Source organism: Acomys minous (assembly GCF_964271855.1).
Source record: "Acomys minous genome assembly, chromosome: 6".
Lineage (NCBI taxonomy): Eukaryota > Metazoa > Chordata > Mammalia > Rodentia > Muridae > Acomys > Acomys minous.
In genome coordinates this window covers 30496539-30514471 of record NC_140487.1, presented here as the reverse complement: position 1 = coordinate 30514471, position 17933 = coordinate 30496539, and the positions used below count along the sequence as shown (strand labels likewise).

Here is a 17933-nt window from a genome sequence, read left to right as displayed (position 1 = left end):
GAATCTCATCAAATGTCAATTTTCAATTTTCCTTGATAATAAGACAAAAATAGACATGGACTTATACTTTCCAAATCTGATATCTTCTGTGAAATGAATGTGTAATGTGACTCTCAATGCAATTTAGTCTGATAACTTGGTTTCCTACCAATACAGAGTCTTAAACTATGTTCTAGTGACGTGGGAATTTAGCTCAGTAAAGTGCTTGTGCTGCAAATGTAAGGACCCAAGTGTGGCTCATGCAATGGTCTCAGGGAGAAATGTCTCCCACAGGCTTGTGTAGCTGAATGTTTGGACCCTAGTTTTGGGGAGGTTCTGGAATCTTGATGAGAAAGTCTATCACTGGCGATGGGTTCGGAGAGTTTGTAGCCTTACTCTACCTCTAGTTCATTTTTTTTTCTTTTTTTGCTGTATGGTTGTGGCTGAAGATATGCTCTTTCAGACTCTTGCTTTATCTACCTGTTACCATGCCTCCCCTGTCACTAGTAACCTTCTCTCTGAAACCGTAAGCCCAAAGCTTAAGTCACTTTTCATCACAGTGTTTCATATCAGCAACAAAAAGTAACTTATATGGATCCTAGAAAAGTGAAATTTGGTAATGATTTTCTAATTCCAGCACCCTTATGATGAGATGAGAGGCAGAGAGAGGCAAATCCTGAAAAGAATGTTGGACATCTAGCATGGCAATATTCAGTGATGAACACAGTGAGATTTTTTGTCTCAACCAAGGTGGCATCTGAGTACTATCCCCAGAAGTGGTCCTCTCACTTCCACATGTGTGCCCGCACTCCCTCCATCGAACCATATATTGCCCAATTGTAGAAATTACCATTTAGAAAAGGAGTAGACACAAACATAATCTGCCTAAAAATGGGCAACTTTAGATGCAGGCAGAGTAGACAGCCGCACTCTGCTAAGTCAGGGTAAGCAAGTCCTCAGTAGTTTCTGCCCTGCGAACAAGTCTGGCCGAAATATTAGGCCAGAAAGCTAAAGATGAGGCTCCAACGTTATAAAGCGTATCAGGTGACTGGTCAGGCAGTAGACTGTCTTAGGTCAATTTGTACATTTTGGAAGCTGCTAACCCACACTGCTGGTTCACTTGGGAATTTAAGTTTATTCCTTCTCAAGTCTCTGAGGGGCATTGAAGACAAGATAGTATAGTTTTATAACCAAGTTTAGCTGGTTAGGGGACAAGATCATTTTAGATCAAGACAAAGAAGTTAAGCTATTAGAGTTGAGATAGGATAGATACTAAATCTCATTCAGAAATTTAGACCCAACAAGACAGGAAAAACACTTACTTCAAACGAGGCAAATGCAGATGGCCAAGTCACTATGAATGTAACATGTATAGAACTCATTATTCTCATGATTGTCACATGGTTCACCCTGCTGTATGTATTTTGTTTCATACATGTGTAATAAAATAAAAGTATTTTTTTTAAAAAGGAGTAGATATAATGAATGCTTGTTCATTGCAACTCTGAAATCCCACTGGGAAAATGTGGGTATGGCTGCAAATGCCACCACTGTGTGAGGCAAGAAGGAAATCCAGTACAACATGACTGGATTTGATAAAGATCTGAAATACTCCAAGTCTTCTTCAATTCAGATATCTTTTTTTAAAAAAGAAAACCACCTTACAGTACAGGTCCCTTTATTTCTTTTTGTACATCAGGCCATGAATTCATACAGAATGTGTTCCAGCAGCTCTGGCTCCTTCCTGTTAGTCCTCACAGAGAGTGCCTCTCTGGGTGGTGCAGGCTGGGGCTTCAGCTGAGCCCAGGAGCCCTTCTCTTTAGCTTCCTTCTTCTTCTGGTCATTGCCCTTCATGTGCTTTAGGAAGCTGTCCCTGTTCTTAGAGTTCTTGATGTGTTCAATGCGCACGTTCATTCTCTTGATGAGAATCTTGCCCTTAACTTGCTTGTTCATAACGATGCCCACAACACTCTGGGTGACATTGTAGACACTTCCTGTTTTGCCGTGGTATCATTTATGGGGCATTCCTTTTTGAACTGTGCCCATTCCCTTGATGTCTACAATATCACCCTTTTCGTAGGTTACCATGCATGTGGTCAAAGAAACAACTCCATGCTTCCTAAAAGGCCTAGAGAACATAGAGCAAGTGCCCCTCCTCTTTCCCTTTGTGTTTGTCATTTTTGGCAAGTTGCTGGAAAATGGCTGCCATGGCTGAAAGCCAATTCAGATATCGTGGCTTGAGTTGGTACAAATTTCTACAGAGTAACACCAGGAAGTATTTTAGGTATACATAAGTACAGTACAATTTGGGGGAAAATAATTCCTGATGTAGTGCAATCCCATATGCACAAGGAGGCAAAATTACACTAAAAATATTTCCAAAGTACACTTCTTTCCTGAAGATGGATTCTAAAGATAGAGCACGTAAATTATCTTAATGGGCTTAGGCAGGACCTGGTGTGGTCTTGGTCATATAGCTATTTCAGAAGCATCTTGTTTATCAACTACCTCCAGTCCTGTTTATGGTAGCCTAGATGAAGCCACTGACAAAACAGGTAGTCCAAAGGCCACCTAGTCTATTAAGTATCTCTGGTCCTGCTTGTGGAAGCCTGGGATAGCCTTTGGTCATACAAAGAGCACAAGGATCACCGAGGCTATTAGCCATTTTTATTTCCAGCCTTCTGTGAATTATATTTCACTACAGTCTTCAGTAACTAAGATGTACACACATAGTCATTTGGGAAATAAATGGTCAGTACAGCTGTGACTGTGTCCCTTCCAACTCTCTGTTGATATCAGAGGGTTGGTATCAACCTGAAGAAAACAAGTATCCATCTCTTCTGTTGACAAGACAATCCTGCATGTGTAACATTCTTGTTTCCCTAGTGCTATCAGTGACTGCAAGAAAATGTTGTAAATGTATCCAACCAAGTGCATGAGCACTAGGATGTAATTGTGTTAAGCTCCATGGGGTGCCACCTGTAGGATCCCTTTCTTTCTTTCCTACTGCAGTTCTTGTCTACTGCCTCATTCTCTGCAGCAATGCTCTGTCCTCAGACTTGGTTTCCAGTGCTGCTGCTTCCAGTTTCTTCACAGGGAATTTATGATTTCTGGTCTGGTGAAGAATGATGTTCCTGCACTTAGACTTTGCATAAAGGTTCAGGGTGAAGTCTTGAAGAAGAATCCACTGAAGAATCCGAGAATCATGTTGAAGCTGAGCCCTTACATGAAGATTATGTGCAGAAATACTATTTTTTCACCAGGCCAGAAATCACTGACTCTGAGTGAAGAAACTGGAAGCGACAGCAGTAGCAGCAGCACTGGCAGCCAAGTCTGAGAACCTTACTGCAGAGAAGGGGGCAGCAGACAAGGAGGCTGCAGTAGGCAAGAAAGAAAACAAGCCTATATACTCCTTGACCCTTCTTGTCCATAACCAAAGAGACTGTTAGAGTAAATACCTCCTTTGAATGAAAGAATCTCAGAGCCTTATCCTGATGGGAAACTAAGTATACAAAATTTATTATCCACATTATTGTTATTAGCTTATTTGGTACAGGTCTGAAATGTCTCCTTCAAGTCTTGGCAACAGAAGGATCTTAAATCTTCAGACTACTGACTTACTTCATTCTAATTCTGTGTGCATCAATAATCACACATGCGAGGTTCTTCAGCTATAACTTCCTATTATTTCAGCTCACTGTTTTCCACCAAACTGTTTTTCCATTAATTTAATAGTAACCACTAACTACTTAAGTCAACGGAAGCTCATACTCATGCCTACTGGTTTCATATTTGGCCTCTTTTGCTTCAGTCCTCTCAGTATTCTCTTGCCAACTGTGTACCTAAGAGGAGCCAGCTGTTCTGCCTCCGAAATGCCAGAAATCCAGTGCATTTGTCCTATTTTATTCTTATTGAAAATGGACCCTTCATTCTTGAGTTAATTTCTTTGAATGTAATGCCTTGGTAAAATTAGTTCATAATGCTATAAATATATAAGTGATATAATAGTATTTGGAGCTGGACGATTGGAAAGAAACTCAGTCATGAAAGGACATATCTCAAAAATGGAAGTGCAGCCTCATAGAAGGTGTCAGATATCTAACTAGTTTCTTTCCCACCGAGTGTGGATGAAAAAAAAAAATAAGTTTTTATGTTTTACAACTCTGAAGAAGTTGTGCATTAGTGCACAGTGAGAGGCACTCTCATCTCTGTCTTCTGATATCCAGAACAATTGGAAATAGTTTCTCTGTGCATAAATGATTCAGTCTATGGTGCTCTGTTAGAGCTGTCTACACCAAGGGTGGAGCACTTGCTTCCAAGCCAAATTGATCTTGTTTCACCTTGCAAGGTTATGATTAAACTAATGGTTTCTAAAAGGATCAAAGAGAGAGTCTGAAGATAAGCTAGGAAATACATATTTATTTTCACCCATTTCCATTTGACAAAAGCATGAAACCTAAAAATAAAAGTCTTTAAACAATAAGTGTGGTAAATACCTATTATAGACTATGTAATATATTCTGAAAACAGCCTTCTTTACTCCTCAGTTTCATTGAAATAGCATCATTTTCTTCAAGTTTTCTAAAAATGAAGCTTCTATCTATCGCAGATATCATTTTCATGTTTTGTATTCCTCCTTTTCAGTCTTATTTTGATTATTTACTTGGCCTTCTTGCATAATTTATTAATTTGCATGTGAAAGAAACAAAATAGTCCAATTTATCTATTTCTGTAAAACTTCAGACTTTACAAGCAGAAAGTTCCTAGGAATAAAGCATACTTCCTTAGAAGCAGGTTCCTTGGTCTCTTGATCCTTTCCTTTTTACTACAAAGAACTGTTTCATATCAACAGCAGTCAGATTGACACAGTGATCTGCCAAAGCCAAAGCAAGTGCTGGACCACACTGAGGCACCAAGGTTTTGAAATTATGAGGATATCCTTTAGGTGTGCTTGTTGGGTTGATGATACCCCTACTTAACTCAGAGATCTGGTAATATGAGATAAACTCTTGTCAGCTCCATAGGATAGCAAAAGTCATGTGCAGAAGGCAGATGTTCATATTTATACTTAAATAACTTTCAGGACCCTAGACATGTTCAGAAGAGGGCTGCTGCTCTGTCTCTGAATCTGCCCAAGCTTTTGGATTTTGACTGCATGTTATCAGCATGTAAGGTTCTAGATTTTGGCTTCTGGAGTGGAGTTCTCAACAGAATTCAATTCAAGAAATGGAAAAGGAATATCAAGTATAGAAGATATGGTTGAAATTACCAATACATCAGTCAAAGAAAATGTTAAAACTAAAAAGTTCCTGACAAAAAACATTCAAGAAACCTGAGACACTATAAAATGACCAAATCTAAGAATAGAAGAAGACTCCAAGCTCTAGGACCCAGAAAACATTTTTAACAAAATCACAGAAGAATACTTCCCCAACCTAAAGAAAGAAATGCCCATAAAAATACAAGAATCCTGCAGAACTCCAAGTAAATTGGACCAGAAAAGAAAATCTTCCTGCCACATAATAATCAAAACATAAAATGTACAAAACAAATAAAGAATATTAAAAGCTACAAGAATAAAAGGCTGAATCACATATGAAAACCATATGGGCCTGGATAGATGTCATGCAAACACTAAGAGACCCTAAATGCCAACCCAGACTACTACCCAGCAAAACTTTCAATCACCATAGACAAGATATTCCATGAAAAAACAAAACAAAATAAAACAAACAAACAAACAAACAAACAAAAAACCAAGTTTAATCAGTACATAACCACAAATTTAGCCCCACAGAAGATACTAGAAGAAAAACTCCCACTCATGGAAGCTAACTACGCCCAGAAAAGAACAGGAAGTAAACAACCCCACATGCATAAATCCAAAAGAAAGGAAACACAGGCACATACTCCACCACCAACATAAAAAACAAAACAAAACAAAACAACAACAACAACTCAGTAACTAACAACCACTGGTCATTAATATCTCTCAACAGCAATGGCCTCAACTCCCAAATAAAAAGACACAGGCTACAGAATGGATGTGAACATGGGACTCATCATTCTTGCATACAAGAAACACACCTCAGCGATAAAGATAAACATTACCTCAGAGTAAAGGGCTGGAAAGAGATATTCCAAGAAGCAAGCTGTAGTAGCCATTCTAGTATCTACAAAAAATAGGCTTTCAACCAAAACTAATCAAAAGAGATGGAGAAGGACACTTCATCCTCATCAAAGGAAAGATACACCAAGGGGATGTCTCAATCCTGAACATCTATGCTTCAAATGCAGGAGCACCCACATTCATCAAAGAAACATTACTAAAGCTTAAGTCACATATCAAACCCTACATATTAATAGGGGGAGACTTCAACACCCCACTCTCACAAATAGATAGATCATCGAGACAGAAACTAAATGGAGAAACAATGAAAGTAATAGGCGTATTGAATCAAGTGGACCTAACAGATATCTACAGAACATTTCAGCCAAATACAAAAGAATATCCCTTCTTCTCAGTACCTCACAAAACCATCTCCAAAATTGGCCATATACTTGACCACAGGGCAAACTTCAGAAGGTATAAGATTTAAATAATCCAGTGCATTTTATCAGACTACCATGGATTAAAACTGGAACTCAACAACAACAGAAACAGCAGAAAGCCTACAAACTCATGGAAATTGAACAATTCCCTACTCAGTGACCTCTGGTTAAGGGATAAAATTTAAAAATTTAAGGACTTTCTACAATTCAATTAAAATGAAGGCACCAAATCTTATGGGGTACAATGAAAGTAGTGCTAAGAGTAAAGTTTAAAGCACTAAGCATCTTCATAAAGAAATTGGAGAGATCCCATACTAGCAACTTAACAGCATACCTGAAAGCTCTACCACAAAGGGAAGCAGACATACCCAAAAGGAGTAGACCACTGGAAGTCATCAAGCACAGGGTTGAAATCAATAAATTACAAGCAAAGAAAACAATTCAAAGAACCAACAAAACCAAGAGCTGATGATTTGAGAAATTCAACAAGATAGACAAACCTTTTACCAAACTAACTAAAAGGCAGAGAGAGAGTACTATAATCAACAAAACCAGAAATGAAAAGGGAGACATAACTACAGACACTGAGGAAACCCAAAGAATCATCAGATTTTACTTCAAAAGCCTATATGCCACAAAATTTGAAAATTTAAATGAAATGGACAATTTACTTGATAGTTACTAATTACCAAAATTGAGTCAAGAACAAATTAAACAGTTTTATATCTCCCAAGAAAATAGAAGCAGTCATCAAAAGTCTCCTATCCAAAAACAAAAAACAAAACAACAACAACAAAACCCAGTGCAGGATAGCTTCAGTGCAGAATTCTGCCAGACCTTTAAAGAAGAGCTAACACCAATTCTCCCCAAACTATTCCTTAAAATAGAAGCAGAAGGAATATTACCAAACTCATTCCATGAGGCCACACTCACCTTGATACATAACACTCACAAAGTCTCAACAAAGAAAGAGAATTTCAGCCCAATTTTTCTTATGAACATTGATGCAAAAATATAAAAACAAACAAACAAAACAAAAACAAAAACAAAAAACACTTGTAAACTTAATCCAAGAACTCATCAAAAATATCATTCACCATGACCAAGTAGGCTTCATCCCAAGCATGCAGAGGTGGTTCAATATATGCAAATCCATCATATAAACAAACTGAAAGAAAAAAATATTATCATCTCCTTAGATGGTGAAAAAACATTTGACAAAACCCATCACCCATTCATGGTAAAAGTCTTGGAGAGATTGTGGACACAGACACATACCTAAACATAGTAAAGGCAATATACAGCAATCCTATAACTAACATAAAATAAATGGAAAGAAACAAAATTCTACTGAAATCAGTGGTAGGACAAGGCTATGCACTCTATGTGTATCTCTTCAATATAATGCTCAAAGTCCTATCTAGAATCATAAGACAACTAAAGGAGATCAACGGGATACGAATTGGAAAGGAAGAAGTCAAATCATCACTATTTACAGATGATATGATAGTATATACATAAGTGACCCCATGAATTATACCAAGAAATCCTACAGTGGATAAACACCTTCCGCAAAGTGGATGGATACAAAACCAACCCCCTAAAAAAACTATAGCCCTCATTTATACAAAAGATAAACAGGCAGAAAAATAAATTGCCACAATTGCCACAAATAATATAAAATATCTTGGTGTAACTCTAACCAAGCAAGTGAAAGACCTGTATGAAAAAAAATTTCAAGTCTCTGAAGAAAGAAATTGATGAAGATATCAGAATATGGAAAGATCATCCATGTTCAAGGATCGGTAGGATTAACATTGTAAAAATGGCCATCTCACCAAAGTCACTCTAAAGATTCAATGCAATTCCCATCGAAATACCAACACAGCTTCTTACAGATCTTGAAAGAACAATTCTTAAGCTCATTTGGAAAGACAAAAAATCCTGAATAGCTAAGGCAATCCTGTACAACAAAAATCTTCTGGAGGTTATCTCCATCCCAGATCTCAAGCTGTACTATAGAGCAACAGTAACAAACACAGCATGGTACTGGCATAAAAACAGAGAAGTGGATCAATGGAGTGGAATAAAAAACCCAGAAATAATCCCACATACTTATGGACAGTTGATTTTTGACAAAGAAATAAAGCATAAAATGGAAAAAAGCATCTTCATCAAATGGTGCTGGTCTAACTGAATGTCTACTTGTAGAAAAATGCAAACAGACCCTTATTTATCACCCTGCACAAACCTAAAGTTCAAGTGGATTAAAGATCTCAACATATAACCAGACACACTAAATCTGTTAGGAGAAAAAAATTGAAGAGCCTTGAGCTCATTGGTACAGGTGACAACTTCCTGATCAGAATGCCAATATCTCAGGCTATAAGATCAACAATTAATAAATGGGACCCTGTGAAACTGAAAAGCTTCTGTAAGGTAAAGGATGCTGTCAACATAACAAAATGACAGCCTACAGACTGGGAAAAGATCTTCACCAACCCTACATCTGACAGAGGGCTAACATCCAAAATATATAAAGAACTCAAGAAATTAAACACCACCAAACCAAATAATCCAACTTAAAAAATAAGGGTACAGAGAATTTTCAACAGAGGAATATCGAGAAACACTTAAAGAAATGATCAATGCCTCTAGTCATAAGGGAAATACAAATCAAAAGGACTCTGAGATTCTATCTTAAACCTTTCAGAATGGCTAAGATAAAAAATTCAAGTGACAGCACATGGTGTCAAGGATGTAGGGAAAGGGCAACACTCCTCTATTGCTAGTGGGAGTGCAAACTTGTAAAAACCACTTTGGAAATCAATCTGGTGTTTTCTCAGAAAATTGGGAATAATTCTACTTCAAGAGCTAAACCACTCCTAGGTATATACCCAAAAGATGCTCCTCCATATAACAAGGACATTTGCTCAACTATGTTAATAGCAGCCTTATTTATAATAGCCAGAATCTGGAAACAACCTAGATGTCCCTCAACTGAAGAATGGATAAAGAAACTGTGGTACATTTACACTATGGAATACTACTCAGCTATTAAAAACAAGGACATCTTGAAATTTGCAGGTAAGTGGATGGAACTAGAAAAAATCATCCTGAGAAATGTAACCCAGATCCAGAAAGGCATGCGTGGTATATACACACTCAAAAACAGATATTGGCTGCATAATATAGCATAACCACACTATAATATAAAGACTGATGCACCAACCAAGGACCATGCATGGTGAGGACCTAGACCCTCTGCTTAGATGTAGTAGATAAGCAGCACAATAAATTTGTGGGTCCCACAATATTGGGAGTACGGACTACTTCTGACATGCATTCTGCCCATCCCCCACATTGATAATTTCCACTTGGTCTGTGGTCTTGCCAGGCCACAGAAGAAGAAGATACAGGTAGTACAGATTGAAAGGCTGAAGTCAGATGTTAGAGGAGGCGTGCTCCCCTTTCTGAGGACTAGAGCAGGGAGGGAGAGGGTAGGAGAGAGGAAGGGTGTGACTGGGATGTGAGGAGGGAGGAGGCTACACTTGAGAAGCAAAATGAACAAATTTTAAAAAATAAAATATTTTAAAAAGAAAATGTAATTACAACTATATATAGTAAAAATAAATAGAGATATAGGTCAAGGAGTACTGTGGGTCATTTTTTTAAAATAATAAGGAAAACTTAATATGTATCTAGTTAATACAAAATAATAACCTTTATTATCACTCAAAAACACAACAAAAGAAAAATTTGTACTAACTTTGATTTGAGCACCGATAGCACACACATACACATTCAATTTTCCATTACATAATTAGCTGCTAATCAAAACTGTGAACTTTTAATATATTTAAGGAGAGCGTTTTAATCCTCTTTTCTGTATTCATTCTTGAATTTATTGTGTTTAACTTATGTTACATATTTTAATTGTACTGTTTTGTAGCGTAGGCGACTGGAACATGTATTTTGAGATTATGAAAACTTTTGAAACCACTTTTATTATAGACTATAATTCTTTAGTGATCTGGACTATTCTGTAAGAAATAAAAGTCCCCATTCCTCTATATCAGCAACGTATTTGGTGTTTTGCAATTTAACTGCAGACATCATCTAATAGGAGTGATAAATCATATTGAGAAATTCTCTTTATTGTTAATATTGCCCCTGAATAATAGGAAGGACAAATACTTGGCCTGTGAGATGGTTGGGTAGGTAAAACCACTGTCTACTGAATCTGACAGCCTGTGTTTAACCCTCAGGATAAACACGGTGGAAAGAGAAAAACAACTCCCAATGTTGTTGTCCTTTGACTTCTACAGCTCTGTGGCATACATGGATGAGCGCTCACGCACACACACACATACACACAAATAAGAATCTTAAAATGCAACACCAGGAGGCAGTACCAGGTAGACCTATTTCTACCTGGTAGTGAGCTCAGTGATCGGCTTCTACAGCATGTCAAACCTATTTCCATACCTTGAACTTGACACCACCTTCTCTGTAAATATTTTAAATCTAAATACATCATGGGTGATTTTCAGTGGTAAAATCTGCTGAGTTTTAGAACACTGATGTTGAAAGGGAGCATATTCATTAGGGAATTTCCTTCTGCTTTGCAAGTGTTGGCTTGGCCCAGGAGTCAGTGTTAATATTATTCTTTCAAGTGTTTCTAACGTATATAAACATGACCTTTTATTGACTCTTTTAAGAGTCTTAGTGGAAATCTTCCAGTTCATGTTACAATAACTGATCTTTACTGATTACTGTGGGCAACTATTCAACTAAATGTGATTGCTTTTCTAATCTGCTTTAGTGATGGTTAGTTAACACGTTCAAAACAAAGCATGTGTGACACTGTTACTTGCTTCCTTTTCTTTATGAGTCATGTGAGACTATCATAGAATCTTTCAGTGCCCTTATAAACTGGATCTTAGAGCTGCATTGTGCTTGAAGTTCTGTGCAAATATCACAAATGTGGTGGAGAGACCAAAATCGGAAAATGTCATTTTAATATTCCAATTGGCAGAGCATATTTTTCAAGACTAGATGGAACATATTTCTCTCATGATTTTAAAATTATAATTAAAATCTAGGCTTTCCCTGTTAGACTAAGAAAACATATAATACTCAGTTTGGGAACTAACACATCCCAGATACATTTCATGAATGTTTGAGAGACAGATACATTTGTGGGACAAGCATTTGAGTGTGGAAATTTTAAGGGAGTAGACTGCAAATATATCTTCACAGTTGCTGAAGATACAAAGTAGAGATATGAGAAACTAAGAGATCATGGCTCATGGACCAAAGTAAGAAACCCTGGAGTGGAGGTTATGAACACATTTGACATATTTCAGAGGCGCGTTCTATAAAATAAGGAGTTTACTCAGCAAACTGGAGACAGGTGGTGACATTTAGCACACCAAAGTAACACAGACACTGTGTACAAGTCTTTTGACACTTGAGAGAGGGGCTGACTCAAGGTTACCCTGAAAAAAAAAATGAGAAAGTTAGTATCACTCCAGTCTGCTTTAAGTAGAAGAGACGCAAGGAATCAACTCACGCATTTTGGCGCTCTTGTGATGTATGTATGACAAATCCTATTTGCTCATATGATTTTCATTGTCTCATGACTTTTAAGCCTTTATTCTCTTCCAATCCTCATACCAGCCCTTTTGTTTGGTGCTTTATCTCACTTTAACAGGATTGTGTCCAAAACTGACTTATTTCTTTTCACGTCTGCATCGTGCCAAACTTCCTATCACTTTTTAACACTCAGGTTTTCTGCTTTTTCTATATTACCATATTGCGCTGGTAGCATAGCCATTTTCAGAGTCACTTAGGTAAGAAATGGTTGCTTTGGTACATAATAAAGTTCTTTTATTTCTCTAGAAGATTGTAATTTATGGATAGAGATTCTGTGATAAAGATGTGTAGAACAACAGCTAGACATATTTTTAAAATAATATGCTCTAACCTCCAGAGAAACTTGTTCTGGCAAGTATTCACCATTTACCCAAATGCAGTGTTGTAGGGTATTCACCAAGGAAGACTATTCAGACAGATACCTGTTTAAGCCAATAGATAGTCTTTATCAGGAGGCTGGTGACTACACTGGATTTTGGGAACAATATGCCATCCCAAGACTTTCTCAGGGTAACGTTTTAAGCACAGAAGCCATGTCCTGGGTTGACACACCTTACTTAACTAGAACAGTTAGGCAGAAGATTAACTACAGTAGCCAAAGAACAACGTTAATATCTTTAAGAACATTCCCAGAACTACAGAGTTTAATGGATTAGGGCTTTTCAATCAGCCTTTAAGATCTTTGCTTTATTTAGGGAAACATTGTCTCTGAAGGCTGGGTCTCTCTCAGAGTTCAGGGAGAAGGGCAACCCAAATTAATTTGTAACCTCTGGGCCAAAGTAACTCAGCAGTTTTAGTTGTCCCAAGATTCTTGGCCTGGTGGAGTTTGGTGATTATCTGTCTTCCAATAACAGCAGGGAGTATGGGTCCCTTTCCCAACAAGAACCAACACCCATTTGCCTCCTGTCTGGCATCTCCTCTTTCATTCACTTAGGTTGTGTATTGGTTGAGCTCTGGTGTAATTCAGGTTCAGGTAGGTAACCAAGATCTGGAGAGGCCCCACTTCTTTTGGAAGCCAAACGGCCTCTAGTAGGGCCAGGATCTCGTCTTCATTTTTTATTTCGTTCTTTCTTTCTTTCCTTTTTTTTTTTTTTTTTTTTTTTTTGGCTCAGTTGAGGAAGCTCTCCTCTCTTTATCAGTCCTGGGTTATGGGCTGTGGAACTCTGTTGGGTAAGGTCGAAGGCTGAATTCTCCAGATAGCAGTTGGTTTCTCGCTTGATCTAAGAGGAGCAAATTCCACGTTTCTGAGCAGGGTTCTCTCTCCACCTGGTCTAGTAAACCCCAGGTCTTCTAAGGAATCACACAGTCCTAAAAGAATTACAGGCCCAACCCTTTCCTGAAAATAAGCACAGGGAATTCCCAGAAGTACCCCACCCCATGCTGAGATCTCTAGCCTCCAGCAAATGATCTCTAATCTTACCTAGAAGGCATCCCCTCACAAAGGGATGATTAAGTACTGGTTTTTTTTTTTTCCTTCTTTCCTGTGATAAGGGCCCCTTGTTACTGAGGCAGTGTACCACTGTATGTAGATGAAGTATTCTGACACCCTTAGCCCTAGTGAATCAGATACATTCACCCTCGTGACCCACCCGCCCCTGCCTCCCTCCCCCCCCCTCCACCCCCCCACTGCCCATGGTTTATCAGTAAAGTTGGGCTTGACTTCCCAATCCAAAAGACCGTCTCAGACTCATCTTTCTGGGAAAAGAAGGGTTCCTGAGATACACGCCTGCGGTCCAGGATTTCCAGCCGCTTTACAGGTGCTTGGAATCACGAGCTCCATCTTGGCAAGACCAGTGCTGGCCGATGGGGAAGTAGCTACTGAGCCTATGACTCAGCCCGTGTCCGCCTGCATCCTCTGCTGTGCCCGGCTTGACAGATGAGACAATGAGCTGTGACAGCTGTGGGGTTCCCCAGTCCCCACTTCCTATTGAGTCCTGCAGTCTCACTCTGAGAAGAGCAAACTGTAACACCCCCATGGGGGGGACTCATTTTCCACCTAACTACAAGAGGCTGGGAACCAGGCTTTGTGCCCAAGCCACAAGCCTCACCCCTAAAGAGCTCTGGCCACCCCTGAGCGAAGGATGGGACTTCTGATCTCCAGGTCTATCCATTGCTGTCCAGAAGCAAGAAGTGTCCAGACCGAGCTGCTGGACTTGGGACACAGACAGTGCCATTGGACTTGGGACCACAACGGGCAAATGCATACTGACTGGCCATGTATTCAGTGATGGCTTTGCCCTTCCCCCAGTGAGATACCTTGGTTAAGGCCAGATGCTGAGTCCTTTGTGCTAAAGTCCCTTTGCCAATGGATCATGTCCATACTACTGTCCAAGGTGACAACTGCAGTCCAGCACACCTGATTTTATTGTAAGCAAAACTGCTCTCACCAACATATATCACCTCTTCCGCTTCTTAAAGCAGGACATCCAGGATACATTAGGTCAGGTCTGATGGACTGAACCACATTAGTCATTTTAAGGCAAAGTAGGGATCAGAAAGCACAGACAGAGGCAGAGAATCCAAGGATACTAGGTTTAGAGTTGGACCAAAGCATAGGATGTAGCAGCTGCAGCAACAGGGACAGAAGCAGCCAGGCCTGGTCCCCGCCTGAGGTGGGGACTGGAGCTGCTGAAGTGCTTCCACACTGCCAGCTGAGAGGGGAACTCTTACTGACAGGTGTGTTGTCATCTTCCCTTATGGGGGTTAGTGCTTAAGGACCATGTCTGCATCCACTGAATCATCATACAATCATACACTGCTGTGCTACCCATCTGGTAGAGGGCCACTTCAGAGCGTAGTGTGGTTAGGAACAGTTCCTGTTCCAAAACTAGTTTTAGGGATTTTTTTTTTCTAATGTGTTTATGGTAGCAACTGTCCCAAGAGAATCCATCCATCCAGCAGAAACAGGATCAAATCTTTGGGACAGATAGGCTGACCCGGCCTGCTGGGGTTCGACTAATGCTCTAGATAGAACACAAAACACAAAGAAGAAGACCAAGTCTTTGATCAAGCTCTCAAGCTTTGTTGTTCAGGTAGAAGGTTTTATAAGGCAAGGAAGCATACTGCCATGGCAACCCAGCTGGAGGCTATCTCAAGATGCGCGGAATTCCAAACAGGTCACAACATTCTGCCACACCGAATATTTTGCTATCTTTATCTACTCTAACTGCTAAACTACAACAGGGTGGCTCAGTCTAAATCTTATCTTTAGTCTAACTGCTGAACCACGACAGGGTCAGTTGGTTTCTGGTAAATGACAGACTACTGGAGAAATAGGAACCTAGGCTTTGACAAGATGGCTGAACATTGGCCATATGGCCTGTCGCCAACAATAGGCTACTAGCCTCTCAGTGCTTAGACAAGGGCCTCCTTTGTTATCACATAGGACAGGGCATGTTTTCCAATGTCTCTGGCTTTCACCTCTGGGATATTTTTTGTTATTTATTTTTCTTTAATTAATTAAATCTCTAAAGTCATAGTTATGGTAAATCCTTTCAACAATCTAACAATGGGACTTATTTATATTTTCAATCTCTTTTAACTGTATCACAAAAGTAATAGTTTCTACTGGATCCTTTACAAAGGGCCTGGCCAAATTGTACAGACTTCCTTACTTTGGTCACTGTTGGGGGGCTCCCAGTAAGACTGTGCAGGAAGGAAAAGTCTACTCTATCCAGACTGTGTTTTCTGGCAGCCCCCACCCCCACCCCCACTCCTCCAAGCCCTGTGGTGGATTTTCTACTTTTTTGCAAAAGTGGTGGCTTCTGAGTTTTCCAATTACACACATTATTGGTTGAAAAGAACATATTGACCAAACAGCTGGATGGGAGTAGGAGATAGAAGGTCATTTTCCTCCAGCAGGGATGAGAGAGAAAGGTAGAGTTTTGGGTTTCTCTGGATGACCTAGCCAAGACAAAGGGTTTTGGATCTCCAACAAAGGGGAACAGGTCTTAAGGCAGGAGATGGGGTTAGGGGTGGCATCTCACACCAGAGAAAGTCACTGCTTAATACAGAGAAACTGGTCAGGGTGGCTAGAGTTTTCCAGCCACCATTCAGACCGTGTGAGTTCCTGGGCCACCAGTCAACAAAAGAGACCCAAGAGATTTTACAGAGAGACTTTTTTCCCTTCCCCTCCCCTTTCTTTCTTTCTTTCTTTCTTTCTTTCTTTCTTTCTTTCTTTCTTTCTTTCTCTGGTTCTTTCTTTCTTTCTTCTTTTCTGGTGAGAAACATGTATCATATCCATTCTTGTCCACAAAATTCCTTTTGGTCCACAGTGGTCACTGCCAGCTGCCGTTGCTTGGGAGCTGCATCTGGCATTGCCATGTCAATAGCAGCAGCCATTGCTGCAGCTTCAGTTGCCTCTTGAAGGGTGGCACATTGTTGGTGGCAGCCACTGCAGGATCTGTGAGTCTTTGGAAAGTTGTGCACCAATCAGCTGAGGTCCTTATTTGGTTTACCCCCCTTGTTGTTTTTAGACCTGTTTCTTTCACCAACAGAAATTACAGCAACACATAGAGAAAGACACAGACTTAAAGGCAACCTGCTTTAAACAAGAACAGACTGGGGGAGTCTGGTGACTTCTCCCACAGATAACGGACACTGAATCATTAGCCTCTGTGTCCTAAACAGAATGTGCCTTAACTTGGTGGCTTTTGAGTTTGTTCCTTTTGGGCTGGAGGTGCCAGATTCCTCTGAGGCATTAGGCAACAACTGATCAAAAGGAGCCCTGGAGTCCTGGAGCCCTGGAACATCTCAGGTTGTGCACCCGCTAGAAATCCCTTGACCACTACACTCTTCCGCTACTTCAAGGGGGTGTGAGAGTCCTGGCGTCTCAAGGTCTGGTTTCTGGATATCTCACTGGGGCCTCCAGAAATGTGATATCCACCAGAGAAAACGACTCTGGCTTGAGGGCACTAGAAATTAAGCAGCAGGCAAGGACACTGGGTATTCAGGACCCAAGTACAGTCCTGAGGCTTTCTTATGGTGGGCTGTTGAGCACAGAAGCCATATCTTTGGATTGGCAAATCCCTGTTGTCAAGAACTGTGAGCCAGAAGCAGAATTACAGAAGCTAAAAGGCAAGGTTAGTACATTTAGCAACTTTCTAGAATTATGAATTTTGAAGGATTAGGTCTTTGTTTTCTTTTGGCAGGTGTTGGTGCTGAGGTGGCAGGCATCGGGGCCAGAATGAGACTTCTATCATGTTCTCAGTTGTGTTAAGGTCTATGGGCCTACAAAGGTCAGGAGGTGTGTTACATCATATGTTGGTGTTTTGTTCCCCAGAGCAAAGGTGACAGGCATGTGAACATTTTAACTAAGCTGACAATGTTCAAGACAGATGCCCTCCATCAGAGGACTTTCTAAATCCATCCTTTTCTTTTCTAGAATTGTAAAGGCTAAATCTGGAATGTCTAACTCACGGTATTCTTCCACGTAATGGTACAATTGAGTCTAAAGGTTTCTCTTCTAGTTAGAAAATGGCTCTGAGGAGTGTGAAAGGACAGTGTCTGACCATGGGCACTGTTGGTGAAAACAGAAGTGAGAGAGCGATTCGGTTCTTGTATCACTGAACCTAGTTTCTTTCTGGTGGATTTCATTGTTGTGCAGAAAATGGTCCAGAAGTGGGTTAAGTGTTATGTGCCTCAGGGCATCTGTCAGGAGTGGAGCTAACAGTATGTGTCTCTGGGAATCTGTCAGGAGTGCTGGTTTCCAGTGTTAGGTGTCTCTGGGCATCTGCCAGGAGTGA

General features: G+C 40.0%; 1 pseudogene across 1 annotated transcript; it reads right to left on the bottom strand.

Moving 5' to 3' along the window:
- Nucleotides 1-1674: 1674 nt before the first annotated feature.
- LOC311599336 (large ribosomal subunit protein eL21-like) lies at nucleotides 1675-2157 on the bottom strand (annotated as a pseudogene). Its single transcript has one exon. The product of its transcript is annotated as a large ribosomal subunit protein eL21-like (transcript).
- Nucleotides 2158-17933: the final 15776 nt, after the last annotated feature.